The 25,030-nt window shown below is 45.3% G+C and overlaps 1 protein-coding gene across 1 annotated transcript in view; it reads right to left on the bottom strand.

Annotated features, from left to right (window-relative positions):
* Positions 1-697: 697 nt before the first annotated feature.
* Positions 698-25,030, bottom strand: part of CHST7 (carbohydrate sulfotransferase 7) — a gene marked incomplete at its 5' end in the record, with an annotated part of 27,244 nt that continues 2,911 nt past the window's right edge. Inside the window, one exon of the mRNA XM_080831232.1 lies at positions 698-1,139. The remainder of the gene's footprint in view (positions 1,140-25,030) is intronic.

The raw sequence follows: 25,030 nt of genomic DNA, 5'->3' as shown, positions 1-25,030 counted from the left end.
CCCCTGATTTAGGTGTTTGAAAAACTTGAGTTTCAAAATAGGGTCTAAAAATCACAGCAGCAGACTTCTCAGATGATTTAAATGTGCCTAAAGAAATACTTTAAATCTGGTCTGTGTTGTAACTTTTCCTGGGCTACAACAGTCGTGAACAGACTCTTGAGTGTTGGGTAACTGCTAAGATCCCAGAACGCAATACAGCTTCCTTAATAGTCTTCATGAATTCCTTTGTATGTAGACTAGCTTTTCCCCGAAACACACAACTGAACTTCATCAAAAAAATCCTCATCCTAGCAAAAGAAAACAAGTCTTGTCGTTAACATTGACTCCGGAGTCATTTCGTAGTATAATTACAAAACCACCAGACAGAAAAACTAGCAAGAGAAAATCTGTCAGCTCATGAGGGTTCTCCCACCGCAGGGAGAGAAAGTACTTTTTAAAAAAAAAATTTATTTATTTGACAGAGAGATCATAAGTAGGCAGAGAGGCAGGCGTGGGGGGGGGGGGGGAAGCAGGCTCCCCGCTGAGCAGAGAGCCTGATGCAGGGCTCGATCCCAGGACGCTGGGATCATGACCTGAGCCCAAGGCAGAGGCTTAACACACTGAGCCACCCAGGCGCCCCAGGACAGAAAGTACTTCTTAAGAAGCTGGTTTAGGGGCAAGTGTAGGGGAAGCTCTTTGAAAAACAGCTGAACAAGTCAGGTTTAAACCAACAGCACTCAGACCTTTTATTTACTATCAAGTAATTTAATCAAGATACACAGGACTGCACTAGGCCCTTATTCACATTGACGTCTTGTCCAGACACCCACTGCTGATGGGAAATGGTACCCGATCGTGTCTCTTCTGTTCTGAGAACACCTCCAGCAGAGGCAGGCAGGTTCCGGCTGGGAACGAGAGCTCTTCCTGCTGGATGGCCATCATTACCCACACTGTACTGTCATTTCCTTACTGAAAACTTCCTTTCAACCGGTGTGTCGGCCGTCACGGAACAGCTTGTGACAGTCCTGCTCTGCCAGCCACACAGCAGTTGGTCCTGGGCCGAGACCCCCCATCTCTGCCAGCGTGCAAGGCTGCCTCCCCCATGCAGCTCCTCCAGGGCTGGGGTGACACGCTGAGTGCCCCGGTTTGTGCTGACTGACCTAGAAGGGAAAGAACAAAGGACATTTTGAACCTCAGAACTCAGAAAGCTCCAGACGGAAAGCCTGTTGAGCTCTGCTGACAAAAAGCCCTCTTCATTTTTAAAAATTTTTTAAAGGTTTTGACAGAGACACAGCGAGAGAGGGAACACAAGCAGGGGGAGCAGCAGGTAGAGGGAGAAGCAGGCTTCCCACTGAGCAAGGAGCCTGATGCGGGACTTGATTCCAGGACCCTGGGATCATGACCTGAGCCTAAAGCAGACGCTTAACCAACTGAGCCACCCAGGCGCCCCATGAAGCCTATAATCTTCTTTCTCTAAGCTGCATCTTCCAGGGCTGGAAATCCAGCCCAAATCAGGAACTATCATTTCTGCTCTGAGGACAGGCTGGGAGAAAATGTGACCCAAGAGGGGTTTGGTGAGGATGAAGATGGGGAGAAAAGGGGAGGCAACTCTGCCATTATGACTGTGCTCTCGGCAATGGCTGCCGGGGGGTGGAACGGGGCACGTGGTGAGGTGAAAAGAACGTTCTGAGACCTGCTGGGCTGAGTTGGGGAGGAGTGGGGGGAGGAGCTGGGATCGAAGCTGTACCTTCAGGCACTGACTGCGTAACCAGCCCTCCTTCACTTGTGTACTGGTTCACACGTGCCAAGTAAATCACACCACCGACAGCTCTTTTGTAAAGCGGAAGCTGCATATAAGCGGCAAGTCTGGCCATTGTCAGATTTCAGTATAATTTAGTTTAATAAAAAGCAGTTTCCAGAAGGGCTAATTCTGGTTCCAGATAAAACAGAGCAAATGCCTTTCTCCTTATTCCTTCCACAAAGAGTAACTAAAATCCCCTAACATGATACAGATGGCAAAGATAAGACTCTGAAGGGTGGGGAAAAGAAGGCCGACTGACTGCAGACCTTGGGCAATGAGGGACACAGAGCAGTGAGTTCCCTCCGTTTTCTTTCTGCTTCCCCCATACGCTGGAATAGACACCAAAGACGCCAGCAGGCCAGAAATGCACATGGTCCCAGACCAGAAGAAAGTCCCAAGAAGGGGCACCTGGGTGGCTCAGTGGGTTAAGCCACTGCCTTCAGCTCAGGTCATGATCTGAGGGTCCTGGGATCGAGTCCTGTGTCGGGCTCTCTGCTCCATGGGAAGCCTGCTTCCCTCCCTCTCTCTGCCTGCCTCTGCCTACTTGTGATCTCTCTCTGTCAAATAAATAAATAAAATCTTAAAAAAAAAAAAAGTCCCAAGAAAAGCCCGTTGTTGCTAGCTAGAGGACAGGGAAAGGGTCAGCCTAGAAGCCAGAAACTGAGCACCAGACACACAAAATCCCCCCTTCCTGTCAACAGAGGCCTAGTGGGAGGCGAGGACTTCTAGAGTCCCACCCCCACCCAGCAGTAACCAGAAGGCGCACCCCTTCCTCCACCAGCAGTGTCGGGGTGGCCTGCTAAACCAGAAGATCTAAATAAAATTCAGAGATTCAAATGTATCCCAAATATTCGGGACACCATTAAAACATCACTTGTCAAACAAAGAACCAGGGAAATTTCAACTTAAATGAGAAAAGATGAGTGACAGATGCCAACACTGAAACAACACACATTCTGAAATTATCCTCTCTCATCAGTATGCTTCAGTTAGCCATTAGGAACACACTTGAAACAAATCAAAAAATAAAGTCTTGGCAAAGAAATATATAAAGAAAGAACCAAATGGAATTTTTAGAACTGTGAAGTACAAGAACCAAAATTTTACAACTTCACTGGATGGGCTCAGTAGCAGAATAGAAATGACAGAGTAAAGAATTAGTGAATCTGAAAAGAGAGCTGTAGAAATTATCTAATATGAACAGCAGAGAGAAAATAGGGCGAAAAATGATGAACAGAGCCTCAGGGACCTGTGGTACTACAATAACTGACCTATTCATTTCAACAGAGTTACAGAAAGAGGAGGACAAGAGATTGAAGCTAAAAAAGTACTTGAAGAAATAGGGCTGAAATTGCCCAAATTTGGCAAAAGGTGTAAACCTACAGATTCAAGGAGTTGAGTGAACCCCAAAACACAAAGAAAGCTACACCAAGATACAGCATAATCCAACTTCAGGGAAGACAAAAAAATCTTGAGGGCAACTAGAAAGAACTGATGCATTACTCACAGAAGCAATGATTCGAATGTCAGTGGATTTCATATCTGAAAACATGGAGGCCAGAGGAAGTGGCACAATAGTCTGTAAGGGCTGAAAGAAAATGACTGTCAATGCAGAGTTCTGTATCCCATGAGAATATCCTTCAGGAATGAAGGTGAAATAAAGACATTCTCAGATGAAGGAAAACTAAGAGAATGTGTTCCAACAGAACTGCTGTAGAAGAACCACTATAGGAAGTTCCTCCAACAGAAAGAAAAGGATAAAAGAAGGAAAAGAAGCATCACAAGTGAAGAAAGAACAGCAGAAAATGGGACTAAATTTAAGACTATTCTCTTGAGTTTAAAGAATTATTTTGACAGTTGAAGCAAAAATTTAACACTGTATGATGCAGTTCTCTCTCTCTCTATATATATATATAAACATAAACCTAGAGAATTACAAAGGCGACAGGATAAAGGAACCTAAATGGACATGAAGTTTGTATACTTCCACTTGAGGTAGTGAAATGTTGAAACCAGTAGATTGTAATTAGTTGCATATGGATGATCTAAAGAAAGCACTAAAACAAGCATACAAAGAAAAATACTTTAAAACACTGCAGATAAAATGAAGTTCTAAAATGTATTCACATAACTCACAGGAAAACACAAACAGGGAAATGGGAACAATAAACAGAGGGAAAAAAGAAATCAAGTTTTAAAAATGGCCAATTTAAGCCCTATAATATCAATAATTACATTAAATATAAATGGTCTAAATTCACAAATATACAAAAAGGAGACCAGCAGAATGGCTTTAAAACATGACCCAACAACATGCTGTCTACAAGAAATTCATTTCAAATACGATATAGGTGGGTTGAAAGTAAAAGGATGAAAAGGATACACCATAGAAACATGAATTGAAAGAGCAGTAGGTGGTGTTAGCCCTGGACACTTGCCATGAACGGGTCTAATGAGCTGTGGACATATGCTAAGTCTGAGGTCACCAACCAGCTTACAGGTTTGCAGTTGAAACGGTATGGCTGTAAGCTCAGACAGTTGCAGATCACTAAGTGTCCTTATGTTGCAGTGATGCTAACAGTGGCAGATCATTCAGGCCAAGTAAATAAAGAACAAGTCCTTTGAAATGACAATTTCAGAATTTCTAGAGGTGGTTCGAAGGAATTGCTATAATTATTGAAACTATGTGAAAACTGATTACTTGGTTGATAAATTGCTATCATCGTTCTAAAATCACAGGCTTCACTTTCTGCAACAAAAGTTCATAAGGACCAAAGTATATTTATGGAATGAAAACTGCATTTTGGTTTTTCCAATTTTAAAATAATAATCAGAAGGAGGGCACCATGTTATGATGAGCACTGGGTGTTACACGCAACTAATGAATGGAACACTACATAAAAAGTAATGATATACTATATGTTAGCTAGCTGAACATTATATATCATATATATATAAACTATATATATATAATATATTTAAACAATATGTATGTAAACTATATATATTTTTTATTTTAAGGGAAACTCTCTCTATATATATATAGTTTTTTAAGGGAAACTATATATATATAGTTTCCCTTAAAAATAAAATATTAATCAGAAAAACAGGAATTAGTGGTGATCAATGTACAACTTTCTGAATGTACTAAAAGCCACTGAATCAAACACTTTAAAGGGTGAACTCTATGTATGTGAATTATATTGCAATAAAAGACACCAGATAAAAAGGAGTGCCTGGGGGGCTCAGTCAGTTGAGTATCCAACTCCTGATTTTGGCTCAGGTCATGATCTCGGGGTCATGAGATCAAGCCCTGCATCAGGCTCCATGCTGGGCATGAAACCTACTTAAGATTCTTGAGCTCCCTCTCACTCTGCCCCTTCCCACCCCTCATGCTCTCTTTCTCTAAAAATAATAATAATAATAATAAAGAAGAGTTGTGATATTAATATCAGATAAAATAGACTTTGGAGCAAAGGAAATTACCAATAACAACAAAAGACAGTACATAATAGTGAAAGGTTCAACCCAAGCCATAGCAATCCAAAAGGTCTACATATGCAGCAAACAACAGAACTTCCAGTTTCCTGAAACAAACCTGAAGGAACAGAAAGGAGAAGCAGACCTGTCCACATTTATACTTGGAGACTTCAATACTGCTCTCTCAACAATTGATAAAATGACTAGACAGAAAATCAACAATGATATAAGGAACTAAATAATGCCATCAACCAAAGAAGACTCAATTGACATTTATACAACACTCTACCTAATAACAATAGAAACACGTTCTTTAAAAGAAAAAGATTTTATTTATTTGAGAGACACACAGAGAAAGCAGAGTGGTGAGAGGGGCAGAGGGAGAAGCAGGCCCCCCACTGAACATGAGCCTGACATGGGGCTCAATCCCAGGACCCTGAGATCATGACCTGAGCTGAAGACAGATTTTTTTAAAGATTTATTTACTTATTTATTTGACACAGAGAGACTGTGAGAGAGAGAGAATGAGCATGCGTGAGCACATAAGCAGGGGGAGCAGCAGAAGGAGAGGGAGAAGCAGGCTCTCCACTGAGTAGGGAGCCCATCATGGGGCTCGATCCCAGGACCCTGGGATCATGACCTGAGCTGAAGGCAGATGCTTAATGACTGAGCCACCCAGGTGCCCCTGAAACACATCTTTTAAGCATGCATGGAACATTCACAACATAGGCCATATCCTGTTTTTCATGAAATAAAATTTCTTGAAATCTCAACAGATTTTAAGGAATTGAAATAATAATGGAGAGAGAATATGTTTGCTAATGATGGAATCAAACTAAGAATCTATATCTAGAAAGAGGAAATTCTCTAGATCCTTGGAAATTAAAGAACACATAGAATTCTAAATAATCCATGGAATATTAAACAATACATTGAATTAAAATGAATATGCAACATATCAAAATTTGTGAGACACAGCCAAAGCAGTGCTGAGAGGGAAATTTATAGTATTAGATGCTTACACTACAAATGATGTAAGGTCTCAAATCAATAACCTAAACACCCACCTCCAGAAACTAGGGGAAGATAAAAATAAACACAAATCAAGCAGAGGGAAACAAGAACAGAAGTCAGTAAAATTGAAAACAGAAAAACAACAGAGAAAAATCGCTGAAACAAAAAACTGATTCTTTGAAAAGATTAAGAATTGGATAAATCTCTACCAAGTTTAAAAACAGAAAAAGACAAGACACAGATAACTACTATCATCAATGAAATAGGGATCCCACTATAGAACTCACAGACATTAAAAGGATAAAAAACATTAAGAATAATTCTACATACATAAATTTGACAACTAAGGTGAAATGGACCAATTCCTCAGAAAGCACAAACTACCAAAATTCATCCAATATGAAGTAGATAATTTGAAGTTATATAGACCTTAAAGATTGAATTAATCATTAAAAGACTCACAAAGAAGAAATCTCCAGGCCCATATACTTTCAATGGAGAATCCTACCAAATATTTAAAGTAGAATTAACACTAATTCCACACAACCTCTTCCACAAAATTATGAGGCCCATAATACCTGATACCAAAACTAGACAAATACCCAAAAAAGAAAAGAGTATCTCTCATGAGCTTAGATATAAAATCCTCAACGAAGTATTAGTAAATCAAATCCAACAATACGTGAAAAAATTTATATATCATGACAGAGTGGGGTTTATTCCAGGATGCTGGTTCAGTTTCAATAATCAATCATATAATCCACCATGTTAACAAACTAAGGAAGAAAAATCAGACAATCACATTAATTGATGCAGAAAAGGCACTACCATCCATTAAAGGCATTTAACATCTCTTCATGATAGAAATTCTCAGCAAACCAGGAATAGAAGGAAACTGCCTTAACTTGATTTTTTTAAAAAAATTCTACATAAAACTACATCTAACCTCCTTCTTTATGGTGAAAGACTTAATGCCTTCCCCCCTAAGATCAGGAACAAGGCAAAGACCTCCGCACTTGCCACTCTTATTCAACAGAATACTAGGAAGTCCTAGCCAATGAAATAAGGCAAGAAAAGGAAATAAAAGCTGTAGCATCTAGAAAGGAAGAAATAAAACTGTCCCTATTTGTAGGTGATAGACTTATACACATAGAAAATCCCAGGGAACAAACACACACACACACAATCAACAAGTGAATTCAGCAAGTCTGCAGGATGCAAGATCAATATTAAATATTTGGTTTATATATACCAGAAATGAACATTTTAAAACCGAATTTTAAAACTCATACTATATACAATCACTCAAAACAAATGAAAAACTTAGACATAAATCTAACAAAACAAGTAAAGGACTTATATGCTAAAAATTACAAAACACCAATAAAAGAAATCAGACAAGATCTGAATCAGTAGAGACACATGACCATGTTCATGTTATCAGAGGACTCAACAGCAAAAGATGTCAATTTTAGAAAATTTTAGAAAATTCCTGTCAAATTCCATCAATGCTTTTTGTAGATATAGACAATCTTATTCTTTTTTTTAATAAAGATTTTATTTATTTATTTGACAGACAGAGATCACAAGTAGGCAGAGAGGCAGGCAGAGAGAGGGGGAAGCAGGCTCCCTGTTGAGCAGAGAGCCCAATGTGGGGCTCGATCCCAGGACCCTGAGATCATGACCTGAGCCGAAGGCAGATCTTAACCCACTGAGCCACCCAGGTGCCCCTAGACAAGCTTATTCTAAAATTTATGTGGTAAGGCAAAGAAACTAGAATAGCTAAAGCCTTTCTGGAAAAGAATAAAGTTGGAATAATCATTGTATTCAGTGTTAAGATACATATAACTGTAATAATCAGAACAGTGTGGTATTGGTAGAAGGACAGACTCATAGGTCAATGGAGCAGTAAAAGCCCAGAAATAGACCTACATATGTTTATGGCTAACTGATTTTTGACAAAAAAAAGGGGGGGAAAAAGCAATCTACTGGAGAAATGATAGTCTTTTCAGTAAATGGTCCAGGAGCAAAAAACTAACCCTTTACCTAAACTTCACACTTTAAACAAAAACTAACACAAAATGAATCTTAGAATTAAATGTAGATAGAAATAAATTTATCCTAAAATTTATAAGGAAGGATAAAAAATAATAAAAAAATACAAAATGTTTATCAGAAAACATAGGAGATAATCCTCAGGACCCTGGGGCTAAGCAAAGAATTCTTAGACACAGCAGAAAATGCATAATCCACAAAAGAAAAAATTGCAAAGTTGGACCTCATCAAAATTTACAAACTTCTGATTTGCAAAAGATCTTGTTAAGAAGATGAAAACACATGATAAGACACAGGCTAGGAGAAAATATTTGCAACCACATATCTACCAAAGGGCTTTTATCTAGAATATATAAATAACTCTCGGAATTCAAGAGTAAAAAACAAACAATCCAATTAGGAAATGGGCAAAACACCTGAACCAACATTTCACCAAAAGGTGATAGGGATGGCAAATAGGCACACCAAAAGATGTTCAGTATCACTAGGTGTTGGGAAAATGCAAATGGAAACTACAAGGACATATTGCTATACACCTAATAGAACGGCTAAAATACAACACAGCAACAACACCAAATGCTGGTGAGGCTGCACAGAAATCTGATCTCTCATATGCTGCTGGTAGGAATGTCAAATGGTACAGCCACTCTCAAAAACAGTTGGGTAGTTCATTGTTAAAACTAAACATGTGTTTACCATATGATCTAGCAATTGTACTCCTGGGCATTCATCCAGGGAGAGGAAATGTTGTGTCCGCACAAAAATCTACACACCAATATTCACAGCAGCTTTATTTGTAATAGTTAAAAACTGGAAGCAATGCAAATGTCCTTTGGTGGGTTAATAGTTACAAAAACTGTGGTACATCCACACCAGGGAGTACTACGCAGCAATGAAAAGGAATGAACTACTGATACACAGGACAACTGGTGACCCTCCAGAGAATTCTGCTGAGAACAGACGTCACATAGTGCATGGTTCCACTTATCTAACAGTCTTGAAGTAACACAATTAGAGAGATGGTGAAGAGATTAATGTTTGCCAGGGAAAGGTGGAATGGGGTGGGGGCCTATGATTATAAAGGGGTGGCCCAGAATATTTTCTTTATGCTGATGGAACACTTCTGTATGTTGACTGTGGTAGTGTTCACACATATCTATTCGTGACCAGATTACACAGATCTGTGCGCGCACACACACACACACACACACAATGAGTGCATGTAAAAACTGTCTAAAACTGAGGTCTGTAGATCGGACCAAGGTCAACTTCCTGGTACTGATATTGACCTATACAAAAGATGTGAGCTCTGGGTAAAGCTGGGTGAAGGATACAGCGGACCTTCCTGTACTGGTTTTGCAGCTTCCTAGGGGTCCATAATTATTAATTAAAAAAAAGAAAAGTTCCTCTGCCCCTGTTTCTTTGTTGCAATGTGTTCAGTTCTCTGTTTGGGTTGTTTTAAAGACCCAGTAACAACGTGGCAGTAACTCAGGACAATTTTCTGTCAATGACTCGCCAAGTGCGAAATGTTGCCTGGTCAGAGCCCATGTCCCGACCAATGTCCCGTTTATGGAGGTACTACCGGCCCGACCCCTGGACCCCAAAGCACTCTTTAAATCCTTTAACTAAAAATCTTTTTTAAAAAATTCATTTTATCTCCCTGAAAGCTGCTTTCCACTCACGTTCAGATTCTTTTTTTTATCAAATCACTGGCCAGAGAGTGTGGGAGGAGAAGAGCTCTGAGAGCTCTGTGACTGCCCCTCTGGGGTCCGTGAAGAACTGTGCTGGAGTCCGGCCAGTCTGAGCTGGCAGTGCACTTTGTGCCCACAGCAATCTGACGAGGCCCCTTCCTTCTTTGCACTGCAAATGGGTTCCTATCCTCCTACAGTTCCTGAACGTCACTGAACCCAGGCAGGGATGCTCAGGCACCTTCCAGTTCTGACGTCTACCTCCATGGAGCCTACGGCCCCCAAGGAGAACCTAAAAAAAACCCCTCTCAGTTAATTTCCTAACAAGTTCCCATTATTTTGGGTTGTGGGTCCTTTTTTTTGTTTTGCTTTGTTTTAAGATTTTATTTATTTATTTGACAGACAGTGATCACAAGTAGGCAGAGAGGCAGAGAGAGAGGAAGGGAAGCAGGCTCCCCGCTAAGCAGGGAGCCTGATGCGGGGCTCGATCCCAGAACCCCGGGATCATGACCTGAGCCGAAGGCAGAGGCTTTAACCCACTGAGCCACCCAGGCGCCCCAATGTTTTGCTTGTTTGTGAAAGAGAGAGAGAGTACGTGCACAAGGTGGGGGGTGGGAGAGGGAGAGAGAGAGAGAATTTAAACAGACTCCCAGCTGAACGCGAAGCAGGAGGCAGGGCTCAATCTCAAGACCCTGAGATCATGACCTGAGCAGGAAATCAAGAGTTGGACGCTTAACTGCCTGAGCCACCCAGGCGTCCATTGGGTTGTGTTTATAACATAAACATATCCATGAATTCTTAATGTGCTTTTCTCCCGAATTCTTAAGCCCCAGTGTCTAGATAAAAGACTAAGGTTTTAATTCACTTCAGATCTCATTCTTCATAATACTTTGGGGCCCTATTCATTTGAAGCTACAAAGTATTCAACTTTATGTGCCAATTTAAAAACCAAACCCTCGGTTTATCAGCAAGCTACAGTGACCAAGTACCTAGCATTGCCTCCCCCCTTTTTTTCAGCTGCTGGATGTTTGACAATGAAGAATTCAGTTTGAAGCTACTAAACTTAGTTCAAAGGATTCCCATTTACCTAGAATCTGGGGAAAATAAAAATGTTTACTGCTGCCTCCAGCACCTGAAACGAGTTTAGACCCTTCTGGATATTCTGAACATGAAAGTATTTCAAGACCTCTCGTGGGGTCTCTGTCCTGTTCTGTCGATCTGCGTGTCTGTTTCTGTGCCAGAGCCACACCGCTTTGATGAGTACCCCTTTGCCGTACACTCTTCTTCAAGATTGCTCTCACTGTTCCGGCAGGGTCTCTTCAAGTTGCGTACAGATGTTAGGACTATTTGTTCTAGTTTTGTGAAAAATGCTATTTGTCCAAGAAGACATAAGGATGGCCAACAGACACGTGAAAAGATGCTTGAGGGACGCTTGGGTGGTGCAGTCCGTTAAGCATGCGACTCAGGTTTCAGCTCGGGTCATGGTTTCTCAGGTCCTGAGATCAAGCCCCGAGTCTGGTTCTGCACTCAGCGCAGAGTCGAATTAAGACTTTCCCTCCCTGTCTGCCCCTCCCCTGCAAACTCTCTCTCTCTCTCTAAAAAACAAATAAATCTTTTTTAAAAAATGATGTTCGACATCACCAACCACCAGGAAAATGTAACAAAGCCACAATGAAGATACTACCGCACGCCCGTCAGATTGGCTTGTATCCAAAAGACAAGAAATAGTAAGAGTTGGCGAGGATGCAGAGAAAGGGGAAGCCTTGTGCACTGTGGGTGGGAATGCAAGCGGGTGCAGCCACTGCGGAAAACAGTATGGAGGTTCCTCAGAAAGTTAAAAGAACTACCCGATGATCCAGCCGTTTTTAGCCAGAGAAAATGAAAATACTAACTCAGAAAGACATACGCTCCCCGTTCACGGCAGCATTATTAACATCCAAGACACGGAAGGAGGCTCACCCTTCACATTACTGAGACTCTAAGAATCTCAAGATTAGGGGCGCCTTGGTGGCTCTGGGCTAAGTGGCTGCCTTCAGCTCAGGTCATGTTCTTGGGGTCCTGGGATCAAGCCCCAAATCGGGCTCTCTGCTCAGCGGGGAGCCTGCTTCACCCTCCCTCTGTCCCTCCCCCTGCTTGTGCTAAGTAAATTAAAATATTTAGAAAGACCTATCCTGTATGATAACAGAAAACAGAGAGTAAAACTGTCTTCGTGCAATTAATTTACAGAATTCTAGAGATGCCAGTATATTACTGTTGTGTGAAGCACTCGTAAAGGGTTGTTCTCAAAATATGTTGCACTGAGGTGTGAAATCTTTCCTTACCACTCAATTCACAAATTCGCTTGCACTTTAAAAAAAAAAAGGAAAGAAAGAAAGAAAAATCATGTGCTTAAAGATTCAAAGTCATACTCCAAAGACCTGGGTGTATTTGACCAGGTGTATTGCTGCAGTTGCCCTGGTCTTATAAATGACCAGCCGGGCCCTGCTTGCGGCGGGCTGCCCCACGAGCCCGGCGGCCATCGAGGGGAGCAGCGGAGCCCCACCGCGTCCAGCGGGCAGTTGGCTCGGCGGGGCTCCCGGCGCTGCGGAGGAGCAACTCAGGAAGACCGAAGACGCTCTTAGCATTTTAATCACAGTTTTGTCGACCTTCGAGGCCGGGAAGGGGGAGGGAGGAAGAACGGACTTCCTGCTGGCGTTCAAATTTGAGAAGAGTCAACCAGAGGATCCTGCAGCCCCGCCGCTCTGGGCGGCGCTCCTCACCCCGCGGGGAGGCAGGTACCCGCGCCCCCCTGCCCGCCCCCCGCCGCCCCCCAAGGGCATCTGCGAGCTTTGCGCGAACGTCTCACTTCCCTCCTCCAACTGCACTTGTAGATTTTCAGCCGCCCTTCTTCCAAGCCTTTCTGGGCGTCGTCGCCTCCGGAGGTGCCCCCCCCCAGCCCCCAGCCCCCCCGTCCCCGCCCACACACTTGTGCCAGGTGAGGCACCCTGGGGGGACGACCACAAGCTGCTTCACAGATGCTCCGAGTCGGTGCAGGGCCCTGGTGCCTGGGCTCAGATTTCCGGGCATTCAGCCGGGCCGTTATCACAGGCGAATGACTTTCCAGCCCATTGTGACAGCCTTCCTCCTGGACCCACTCCAGGACAAATGGGTCGCGAACGGGCGTTAGTCTCCTTTTCGGGGGCCACGAGTCCTCGCGGGGGCTTCTCCCAACATCCCACCCCAGACCCGGCCTCTCGGGATGAGGTTACTGCCCAAGATCATCTGTCACCCCCGACGACCAAGCTTTCTTAACCTTCCTGTTTTCACCTCAAATCGGTGATATGCGGGGCTAAGGAAAACGGAAATGACTGACAGTTTACGACAATAGGGCCATTAAGTTGTTGGGGGTATTTTGTTTTGTTGTTGTTTTTTTGTTTTAAGGGAGTTGCTTGGGGATAACGTGAAAATACTTGAAAACCCAGAAATGTCAAAGTGCAAGCATTCCCTCACTGTGACTCTCGGGCAAAATGTAATAGGAAACATTTAGTTTGCTCAGGCAACCGCACCCCCCAAATTGCCTAGAAATGTACTTAAATAGCCTAAATGGCATAAAGTATTTCCAGACTTTCAGTGTGAAAAATTAAGTGGCAGGGAGAGGGGGCTGTTGCCAGTACATTTGCACTAAGTCATACTTAATACTAAACAACTCTCACTTCAGGTGAAAACGGAGTCAAACAAAACAAAACAAAAACACAGACAGACAGACAGACAAAACTTTCTTGCCTGGGGAGCAGAGGGAGAAACTAAGGGAGAAGCCACCTTGCTGGGAGCCCAGGTGGAGACGAGCTGCCCCCCAGCCCCTTGCTGCTCAGTGAGCGGAGAAGACTCCCTTCACTCCAGAATTCCAAGGAAAACCTCAAGCGACGCGAGGCATTCACTGGTCAAGCCCGAGTCAGCCAGGGCAGAATTAAACGGCCATTACATTTCCTCACCAGTGACAGGATAAAATAATAACATGCTTCTAGTTTGATCATGCTCCCCCCCCACACACACACCCAGAGAAAAACGTCCCAAGTTTCTGAGCTCACTGGAGAACAAAATGAATGCGCTCCAAACCAGTATTTATGAAACCTGGAAACAGCTGAGTCTGCTTAGTTGGCTTTTGTTTTTTTCCTTCATTGAGCTGCTCAGAGGTATAATTTTTTTTTTAAAGATTTTATTTATTTATTTGACAGACAGATCACAAGTAGGCAGAGAGGCAGGCAGAGAGAGAAGGGAGGAAGCAGACTCCCTGCTGAGCAGAGAGCCCGATGTGGGGCTCGATCCCAGGACGCCGGGATCATGACCTGAGCCGAAGGCAGCGGCTTTAACCCACTGAGCCACCCAGGCGCCCCAGAGGTATAATTTTAATTGGCATACATAATTGCTTTTGTGAGTAAAGTCGTTCCCAACTCAAATAAAGGAACTGAGTCAGTAGCTTAGAATAAGCATTTGATCGCCCACCTGCACGTTTTTGTCATCTACCAAGTGGGGGGCAGCCAGGGTTAGTGGGGGCTCAAGGGCTGGGAAGTGACGGGAGCTGGCGTCCGTCATTCAGGCAGCCCTCTGGCCCCCACAGGGGCTATTGGTTAATGGAGTGGATGAAGGTGGGGGTGGGGGTGTCACTGGGGTCGGCCTCCGCATTCAGCTGGGAAGTCTGCTCCAGATTCCCTCCCTCTCCCTCTGCTTGCCACCCCCCACCCAGCCCCTGGTTCATTTGCTCATTCTCTCTCTCCCAAATAAATAGATCTTTAAAAGCAAAGGGCTTGGGGTGCCTGAGTGGCTCAGTGGGTTAAGCCTCTGCCTTCGGCTCAGGTCATGATCTCGGGGTCCTGGGATCGAGCCCCGCATCGGGCTCTCTGGTCAGCGGGGAGCCTGCTTCCCTCTCTCTCTGCCTGCCTCTCTGCCTACTTGTGATCACTGTCTGTCAAATAAATAAAATATTTAAAAAAATTAAAAAAAAATAAAAGCAAAGGGCTTAACAGCAGAGAGCAGGTTCATGTTGGCACAGGATGTGGGAGCAGGTAAACCAGCCCTCCCCCGGGCCCACAGGACTGCTAGAGACTGCCAGAGACTGCCGTATTTAGGAGCAGGACGCAAATTTTTCCTGAGCTCAGAACTATTTCATTTTCCCTTTGTTGAGAAATAAAAAATAAAATGAATTTAAAAGGCACTCAGTAATGCTGGGAATTCTGTTGTTATTTGGCAGGGTGTGTTCGTGTGGGTTTATTTTCGGCCAACCATGTCCTCTTTGCAAAACAGTCCCCTTTGCCATCCCTAGCTGGGGAAAGTGGGGGGAGGGGGCAGAGCGCACAGGAGGGCAACAACTGTTTGCAGAACCTGAAAAATGCGTTATTTTCCTTTATTACCTCCGTGTTGGTGATACCCTTTTCTAGAGCAAGAAACAGCATCTACTTTATTGCTCCTACAGTCCGTATATTCAACAGATGCCAGCTCTAGGCTGTGTGAGAGGAAGTCCTATTTTTGTTTGCTTTTTTTTTAAATTTAAATTCAATTAGCCAACTGATAGTACATCATTAGTTTTCGGGTGTAGTGTTCACTAAATTATCAGTTGTGAATCACACCCGGTGCTCACCCCAACCTGTGTGCTCCTTAATGCCCATCCCCCTGTTACCCCATCCCCCCATCCCTCTCCCCTCCAGCAGCCCTCTCTTTCCTAGAGTTTAGAGTCCTGGAAGTCCTATTTTTAAAAAATTATCTTGGTTTTGGTCTTTTTGGCTTACCGTTCCCGCCGTTCCCGTAATTTCTCTGCAGCACTGACGAGTCCTTTCTTGTAAAGCCTGGTCTCAGTCATGGGGTGGGGGAGTGACCTCAAAAGCTCTGGGGTCTTTTCCCCTACTGCTCCTCTAATCTCTATGCTCTAGAAGAACTGCTTTGGTTAGCCCCCCAAGTTCATGCTGGGGGCTGCTCCTAACGTCCCTCAGATTGTCATCTTTACAAAGGAACTCGCAGTCTCAAACCCCTACCAGCTCCCCATACCTCCCAAGTGACTGTCCGGTTCTATTTTTGACTTCCGGTTCAGGCTGGTTTCTCTGCTTCCCGCCTGCTAGTTACCATGACCCAAGGACACCCATCACACAATGTTCATCTCTCCAAGCTGGCCCTTGAGACACTGGCGTGTCAGACCAGATTTGAGGCCTCTTGCTGGCAGGGCCCAGGGACTGCCCTGTGTTTTCTGGGGCTCCTTTTAACACCTGCTTTAAGGGCTTAACAGAAAGCGCTTCCATTCCACACACAACGCCCCCCCAACCCCATCTGCCTCAGTGGCTGTTTCCAGAATGTCGTTCTGTGGCAAAGCTCCTTGCCTCTCACGTTGATTTCAGGGGAGGGGAGTCTGTTCCCTCTGAACACGGTCATTCATCCTTGAAGGCGAACATGGTGGTTGTGCTTATCGCCTCTTAACCCCCTGAGAAATAGCCACTGTCAGCCGATGCTCTCCTCTCTCCTCGGCATCCGACGGGTCTTTAATGTGAACGAGGCCAGCTGCAGAGGTTACACCCGGTTGCTGGCAAGGTGCCTGCAGGCTGGGGAGGGGGGCGGGGAGCAAAGCCGAAGGGTTCCAGTTCTCACGGAGACATCACTGAGCTCTGCGAGTTTTCTCCAATTGAAACTGCTTCCTGTTCAGCTCCCAAATGGTTCTCCACTTCCCCGTGTTCTTGAACTTGGGCCAGGGCTAGTTCTTAGTCCTTAGTGTTCTTATTCTATACCGCACCTAGGCAGAAATGCTTCTTTCAACAGAAAATTCCTTCAGCTCCACTAAGAGGCTGAGGAGCCAGGAGACCTCACAGAGAGAGGTTCATTTCTAAGTCACCTTGTTCAGCTGGAACAGTGGGGCCAGAAAAATGAGACCAGCTTGGCTTTTTTACTTTTATTCTTCTCTGGGCTGTTCACGCGGAGGGCAGCCTGAGAAAAAGCAGACTGAGGAATTTTAAGCCAGCTGCTTATAAATGTTTTTTAAAAGCATTGCTCGGACTATTTATATTACATTTGTATTCATGGGAAGAGAATCCCTGCCCAGACTAAAAAAACCTCTTTGAAAACCCTCTGAATCCTGTCTGGACAAGTGCAAATGGGCACTTCTGCCCTCCCCCGCCAACCCAGACTACAAACAGGGCTCTCAGGAGCACAGAGAAAACATAGCAAGGGTTAAACCTTATTTAGAAATCAGCCAAATCCGGGGTGTCTGGGTGGCTCAGTCGGTTAAGCGGCTGCCTTCAGCTCAGGTCATGACCCCAGGGTTCTGGGATCGAGCCCCTCAGCATCCGGTTCCCTGCTGGGTGGAGGGAGCGGGCTTCTCGCTCTCCCACTCTGTCAAGTATTGCGCATAGTTTTTAAAAAAAGGTGATCAGGGTTTTTTTTTAAAGATTTTTTGTTTATTTATTTGACAGACAGACATCACAAGTAGGCAGAAAGGCGGGGGGGGGCAGGCTCCCCACTGAGCAGAGCGCCCGATGGGGGGGCTCGATCCCAGGACCCTGAGATCAGGACCTGAGCCGAAGGCAGAGGCTTAACCCACTGAGCCACCCAGGCGCCCCAAAAGGTGATCAGTTTTCTTTCAAAGCATTTCCGGTCCTTCCAAAGGATCCCAGGAATGCCGCTTGCCAAATATGTGGGGGCTGCAGGAGGGCTAAGAAGGAGATTTTGTCTGGGCATCCTGGTCACCACAACCCAAGGTGCAGGCACTCCTTCACCATCTGAGATGCACTGTGGGGTCAGAGAGAGCCAGGGTTCAGGCAGGAAGCGTTTTTCCACCCACCACACTAGCCAGAATGAAAACATTCGGCAAAGTCCATGTTGGTGAAAATCTGGGACACAGACACTCCCAGAAACAGCTGGTGGGAGTGAACACTGGTGCAAGTTTGAAGAACTTTACCTCTCCAAATGCAAACCGTGAACACCCTTTGCTACATAAGGTCACCCTACTGTAGACGTTTTTCTTAGAGATATACTTACATGTGTGCACACGACACTACAGAAAATGTAGCAATGAACTGTTGGGACTAGGAACTAGCTGAATATGTTATAATACACTCCTATGATGTTTAACTAGGCTTCATTATTTTATTTCTGTAACCTCTATTTAAAAAAAAACCCTAATTTAATTTATATTTTTGGGGGTGGGGAACGGCAGAAGGAAGAGGGAGAGAATCTTAGGCAGAGTCCTCGCTGAGCACGGAACCCAATGTGGGGCTCGATCTCATGACCCAGAGATCATGACCTGAGCCAAAATCAAGAGTCGGATGCTTAACTGACTGAGCCACCCAGGCACCTCTATTTCTGTAACCTTTAGATCATACCTCACAAATAAGATTTTGTCACAGCTGGATTTAGTGGAAGCAGAGGAATCAAGTCCACGATTTTCTGCAACACTGGTACAAAAAAGGCCAGGGAATGATGCCTTAGAAAAGAGTATTCATAAAAGACCATCAGAAAAGCCCCTAAGCAAAAGCTAAATAATTCATCATTATGTTTAATATGAATAGGTACAGATTTATTACAGTGAGCTGACATTAAGCTCCTAGCTCAAGCCCATACATCTTTCCAAAAACATTACGGATCCTCTAAAGGATAAATGCATGAACTCAGGAGCACTTTAGACACTGCTAGCTGCTGGAACACTCCATAGAAAAATGGAAAACAATTTTGTGAGAAGACGATGGCAACAAACAGCAGCCAGTATTCTCAGGCTTTCAAATTACCAAAGAGCATATACAATTATAGTCTAGAAAAAGTCCACATTTTTTTTGAAAATTAAAGTTTTAGAATGAAAAGCAACCTCCCCTCCCCTCCCCTCTTTAACAGGCACAGAGATATTGGAAAAAGTTCCTAAAAATCCAACTACATAGTTTACAGAAAGAAAAACATGCCCCTATTAGTTATTAAATGCAGTCCACCCACAGACTCTTCAAACACGGGTGCTGCTCGGGCCCTTGGCTGGTGGCCAGGAGCTGGGAGGGTGGGCGGAAAGCAGCAAACAAGTTTCCCAGATGTGTTTTCTCCAGCGCCTGATCGACTTCAGGTACCTGTCCAAAACAGATTTAGGAACGCCTGGGTGGCTCGGTCGGCTAAGCATCTGCCTTCGGCTCAGGTCATGATCCCAGAGTCCTGGGATCGAGCCCTGCGTTGGTTGGGGCGGGGAGCCTGCTTCTCCCACTCCTTTGGTTGCTCCCCCTGTTTGTGCACACGGCTCGCGCTCTCTCTCTCTCAGGTAAATAAATAAATAAAATATTTTTAAAAACCAAATAGTGATTGAGAATCTGGAATGTGTGAATTCCCTTCACTGTCTTCTTCAAAGTCACATTTTGGAAAATCTCACCATTGCTGTCAGGTTTCTGAACTTGAGCAGAAACCCGTTTCAGTCAAGCACCGCTAACTGCCCACAAATGGTGGGAATGGACATTGGTGCGGCCACTTAATGGAAAAAGGTGTGGCGGTTCCTCAAAAAAAAAAAAAGAAAAATAGAGCTGCCCTGTGATCCGGGAATTCCACTGCTGGGTACTTATGTAAAGGAAAGATAAACACTAACTCAGAAAGATATCTGCTCCCCATGTGCACTGCAGCGTCATTCACAGGAGCCCAGCCCGAGCAGCCACCTAAGCACCCATCAACGTGTGAATGCACAAAGACAACGTGTCTTGTCTCTATACAGTGGGCATATCAGTCAGCCATAAACCAGAAGGAAACCTGTCACTTGTGAGAGTCTGGATGGACCTTGAGGATAATACGTTTACGAAATAAGTCAGAGAAAGACAAATACCGTAGGACCTTCCTTACATGTGGAATCTGAAAACAAACTCAGAGAGAGAACAGGCTGGTAGTTGCCGGAGCCAGATGGCAGGCGGTGGGCGAAAGGGGTGAAGGGGATCGAAAGGCACACACTTCCGGGTCTAAAATGAATGATTCATGGAGATGTCGTGTACAGCACAGCGACTGTAGTTAATAACACTAGGAGGCATATTTCAAGGTTGGTAAGAGAACAGATCTTAAAAGTTCTCATCCCAAGGAAAAACATGGTTAACTAGGCTGTGATCCTTTCACAATATACACAAATACAGAATCACCACACCGTGCACCTGAAACTAATATGACATTCTAAGTCAGTTCTATCTCAATGGAAAACATTTTTTTTAAGATTTTATTTATTTATTTGACAGACAGAGATCACAAGTAGGCAGAGAGGCAGGCAGAGAGAGGGGGAAGGAGGCTCCCTGCTGAGCAGAGAGCCCCATGCGGGGCCCGATCCCAGGACCCTGAGATCACGACCCGAGCCGAAAGCAGAGGCCCAACCCACTGAGCCACCCAGGCGCCCCCTCAATGGAAAACATTTAAGGAATTAAAATTGAAAAGACTTAACTATCCCCAAAAGGGCAAAATACGTTTGAACTTGCAGAAAACGTTTTCTAGACAAATACCACAAGAAATGTATTTCTTCTAGGAAATTCACGTGGTTGCTTCTAGAAAGTAAGACTCGTGGGTGGTATTTTATATCCTTCTATGATAGCACTGTTGAACTCTTTTTCACCACGTGCTTATACAATTTCGAAAAAAACTTGGGGGTGTTAGTCCCAACATAGAGAGCACCTGATTTCAATCCGCTGTGTTATCCTTGTCAATTACCCAACCTCTCTGGGCTTGTTTTGCCGTCCACAAATGGGGATGCCACGTACCTCGTAAAGCGGCCCTGAGGACTAACAACACACATGAAGCGAGTAACACCGTGCCCAAGACAGGTGTGCAATAAACGTCACCTCCCCTTAGCTCTGAGGAACCCTGGAGATCCTCTTAACCTCCATTCTTACCAGCAAGAACACTAAAGCCAAAAAGGTTTAGGGGCTCACCCCAGGTCATTCAGAAGTAACCAGGAGAGCCAGGCCCTCAAGCTTGTGTTCCCGTACCCTATCATAAAAGCTGATTTCATACGCACTAAGGAATGACTCTGGAACTACCTCGTGGCCACACCTCACTTTGGTAGGACCAGCTTCCTCCCCTGCCTCCTGCACCAGACTGGAGGAGTCTGGATTTTTCCCCAAACACCAAATCCATCAGTAACTGAGGGGGTCCTGCCTGGGAAGGCAGCCCCATAGGGGAGCTCCAATTACATCTCAATCAAAGGCAGCACTAACCCTGCTAGGAGAAAATAAGGATTTGGATGTGGGTGTGGGGTTTTTTTGTTTTTTTTTTTTTAAGATTTTATTTATTTATTTGACAGACAGAGATCATAAGGAGGCAGAGAGGCAGGCAGAGAGAGAGAGAGGAGGAAGCAGGATCCCTGCTGAGCAGAGAGCCCGATGCGGGGCTCGATCCCAGGACCCCGAGACCATGACCTGAGCTGAAGGCAGAGGCTTTAACCCACTGAGCCACCCAGGCACCCCGGATGTGGGTTTGTTTTAAGAAAGACTGTTCCATCTTACTGTGCAGGTCAGCTACCCAGATACCCATCCATGTGTACCCCGCCCGTACATACACCCCATCCTAATTTCCAGCCCTCTGACTTAAATACAGCTCCTGCCTTGACTTAGATCAGGAGTGAGTTTATTTTTTAAAGATTTATTTGAGAGAGGGAGAGCGCACGTGCGTGAGAGCACGTGAGCAGGAGGAGGGGCAGAGGGAGAGGGAGAAGCAGACTCCCCACTGAGCAGGGAGCCCAATGCGCGACTCAATTCCAGGACCCTGAGATCACGAGCTGAAGGCAGTCGCTTAACTGACTGAGCCGCCCAGGCGCCCCTGACTTCGAGTTTAAATGGATTTTGTTGAATGAGAAATTCTATGTGGGGACAATATTTGACGAATGCCTGTTCTGTGTTTAGGCAAGAGGTTCTCCTTTGAGTGATATTTATGCCTAAGCCCTTTGGGGCATAGTATACTGATGAAGATGAAACGACTCTGAAAATGCTTTGGTGGGGATATGGTGGTAGCTGGTCCTGTCTTTTTCTGTTTGGATGGTTTCCTTAGAAAGCAAGCTTTCTGATCATTGGGTTACTAGTCTATAGTGCACTTAACCTCCTTTCCTGAATGTGTTCAAAGTGTCCATCTATCTTGTCTAGAACAAACACCAAGGTGTCTTAAATGCCTACCTGAATGAAATCTTGGGGCCTCCCCAGGGCAGAGGTCAAAGGGAGACATGCTGAAAAGGACAGGACAGCGCATCTGTCTGTTTGGAACAGTAGCGGATAGTGGGCACAATGATGGATTACTAGTAAGAAGCTAGAACAGCAAAGCATTTGAAGGCATGTGAGAGGGTGATAAATGGAGTCGTGAATAACTGAAGACAGTTTTTCTCTTTTCGTATTTACACCCTCCAACTGCCTGGAGCCTCACAGCTCCAAGTTCCTTTACATAAATTGCTATGGTAGACACTCTGCTGCTCATCCGCGGCCCCCCAGTCCCCCATCTGGATATTGTTCCAGGGGAAACAGCCCGTTCCGGGGTGATGGGCCAGGACGGGTCCAGTCCACGGTTCTTGACTTTAGCCGTCCAGCACAATCAGTGTGGGAGCTTTTAGACCATCCCAATGCCCGGGCAGGTGAACAAGTGCTAGCCAGTGCAAAATCATAAAAGGACCTCGGCTGGCTGGGACACGGGGTGGGTGTTTTGGGAAGGTTTTATCACCAGATTGAAGGAAAGACACACGAGGGAAAACTCCTCCACCCCTTCCTCACTCACTAACCAGCTTCCTTCCTTCCTTCATGTTAACAACCCTGCATAGTTGTGTGCGGAAGTGACGCTTGCTGCCAAGGCCACCATCTTGTGACGGCCAGAGAACACGCTGGTTAGTGAAAGGCAAGAAGGTGGAAAAGACAGGAAAGGGCCCAAGTCCTTGATTTCGGGTGCTGCGGTCCCCACCCAGCCCTGAGAAATGGTGCCCTGACTCCCTGCCTCCCTGCCATATCCTGGCCGTCAGGTATGGACCGTCCAGAAGTTGCTCAGGTTAATTCACCGGTAGCCCCCTTCACTGCTGGGCTAGGGGCTGTCACCACCTAGACCCCCAGGCCTGACCTTTACTGCCACCTGCTTGTACTCATTGACCCTCTGTCCCAGGTCTTTCCTTAAGCTCTTCTTCCCAGCTTCTCTCTTAAGGCAAATGGAAACCAAAAAAAGCCCTCGAACTATAGCGACCACTCACACGACCTCCAGCCAGCCCAGACTGCTTTGAGCATAACTCCCGAGCCCCACTCACCGATGTGGCGATGGACCACGGAGTGACCTCTAGAATGACTGACAGCTACCTCTACCTCGTTGTGACCCTAAAATCTCCGTCCAAGGAGGACTGCAAGCCTCCTTTACAGAGCAGACGACGTATCGGCAGGTTGCCTTAAAGCGCATGCGCGGCCTTATGCCCGCCTCTACGGAAGATCCCAATGTTCATCCTAACTCTAAATAAAAGGAACCCATTCACGGTTCACCCTTGCTCGGGGAGTCACGGCTTTGCAGGTTATTTCCGTGATCTTATTTGATGCAAAGTTTCCTTTGTGCAACAACTCCACCTGGTGTTATCTGTGATTCACCAAGAGTCCAGCTCCCGGTTGGCTCAGTTACACGGGTGTGGATGATGCCCCGCGGGAGGCCAGCCAGGCTGTAGAGTCGCCGGCTTTCCTGCGCAGGTGCTGTCGGCAGCTCAGGGGTATTTTATAGGAGTCGTTCAGCAGCTTGAACTTATTCATAATAAAGCTGTGTGGGGTGACTGGGTGGCTTAGTCCTTAAACGGCTGCTTTCGTCTCAGGCCGTGATCCCAGGGTCCTGGGATCGAGCCCCAAGTCGGGCTCCCTGCTACTCGGAAAGCCTGTTTCTCCCTCTCCCACTCACCCTGCTTATGCTCTCTCTCTCTCTCTTGCTGTCTCTCTGTCAAATAAATAAATAAAATCTTTTTTAAAAAGCTAACTGTGCTTCCCACCCCAGCCTAGCCTCTTAGCCTGGCCCAGGTGCCAAAGGTGCTGCCAGGGGACTCTAAGGGAGCCAGGTAAGGAGTGATGCTGAGCTTGGGGCTCTAACTCCCATGCTGTTCCCCTTCACGCTCGCCAGGCCAGGTGTGACTTTGGGCCGGTTACCAGACTTAGAGCTCTGAGTCCCAGATTCCTCATCTGTAAAACTGATAAATCAGTCAAAATAATGACACCTGTACAAAGCCTAGCTTCATGCTTGGCATGGTGGGGGGGGGGGTCCATCCCCTTCCCCAGAGGAGAGGGTCAGATTTTCTGGCAACTCCTCGGTGGATCAGGAAGGTTATCCTTCTAGGAACCAGGAATACACACATTATAACGAATCCACTGGTTGGTGGCAACGTGGTAAGAGCCCAAAAATTCCAGCAGAAGTGTGGGAAGAAGGGCTCAGTCACCAAAGTATGGAGGAGCCTAGAGCTTGCTCCCAGATGTCCCTGCAGCCCTACAAAGGAAGCCTCCCTGGCCTTCGGGACGGGAGGGCAGCACCAATGTCCCCCACCCAGATTCTAACTTCCTAGAGGAAGGATGCAGATTGTACCCTCTACCCTCCTCTCTATTCTCTTTCTTACCTCGCCCCAGTCTGAGCTCAGTCGATGCTAGTAAAAAACGAAAACAATGATCAACCGTCAGTTCTTAAAGCCATAAAATGCTGCAGAATTAGTTCTGGAGAGGCTTTCCCTAGGCCTGGGAGGGAAGGGGAGGGGCCATTATGTTACTTACATCTGCAAAAACAGGATTAGCAGATGAAAGGATGTTTTTTGTTAAGATGTGACAAGTCACCCTGTGCCTTACCTTCCTTTGCTCTGGAAGTCAGGAAAGAACACAGACTTCCTAGCAATTACAGAAACTGACGGAGAAAACCCCTTGATTACTGGGAGAAAAGTCAGTCAGTTTCCGTAAGCACAGGCAACCCTGGGCTATGAAACAACCACCAAATCCATCCTCATTAACATCTTCAACTTCCTCCTCAGAGCTTCATCCCAGGGGAATACTGAATTACACTATAAAATAATGAATGGAAACTTAAGTCACTTCCG

Source organism: Martes martes (genome assembly GCF_963455335.1).
Source record: "Martes martes genome assembly, chromosome: X".
Classification (NCBI taxonomy): domain Eukaryota; kingdom Metazoa; phylum Chordata; class Mammalia; order Carnivora; family Mustelidae; genus Martes; species Martes martes.
Note: the sequence above shows the minus strand (reverse complement) of the source record. Positions and strands in the feature narration are given on the sequence as shown.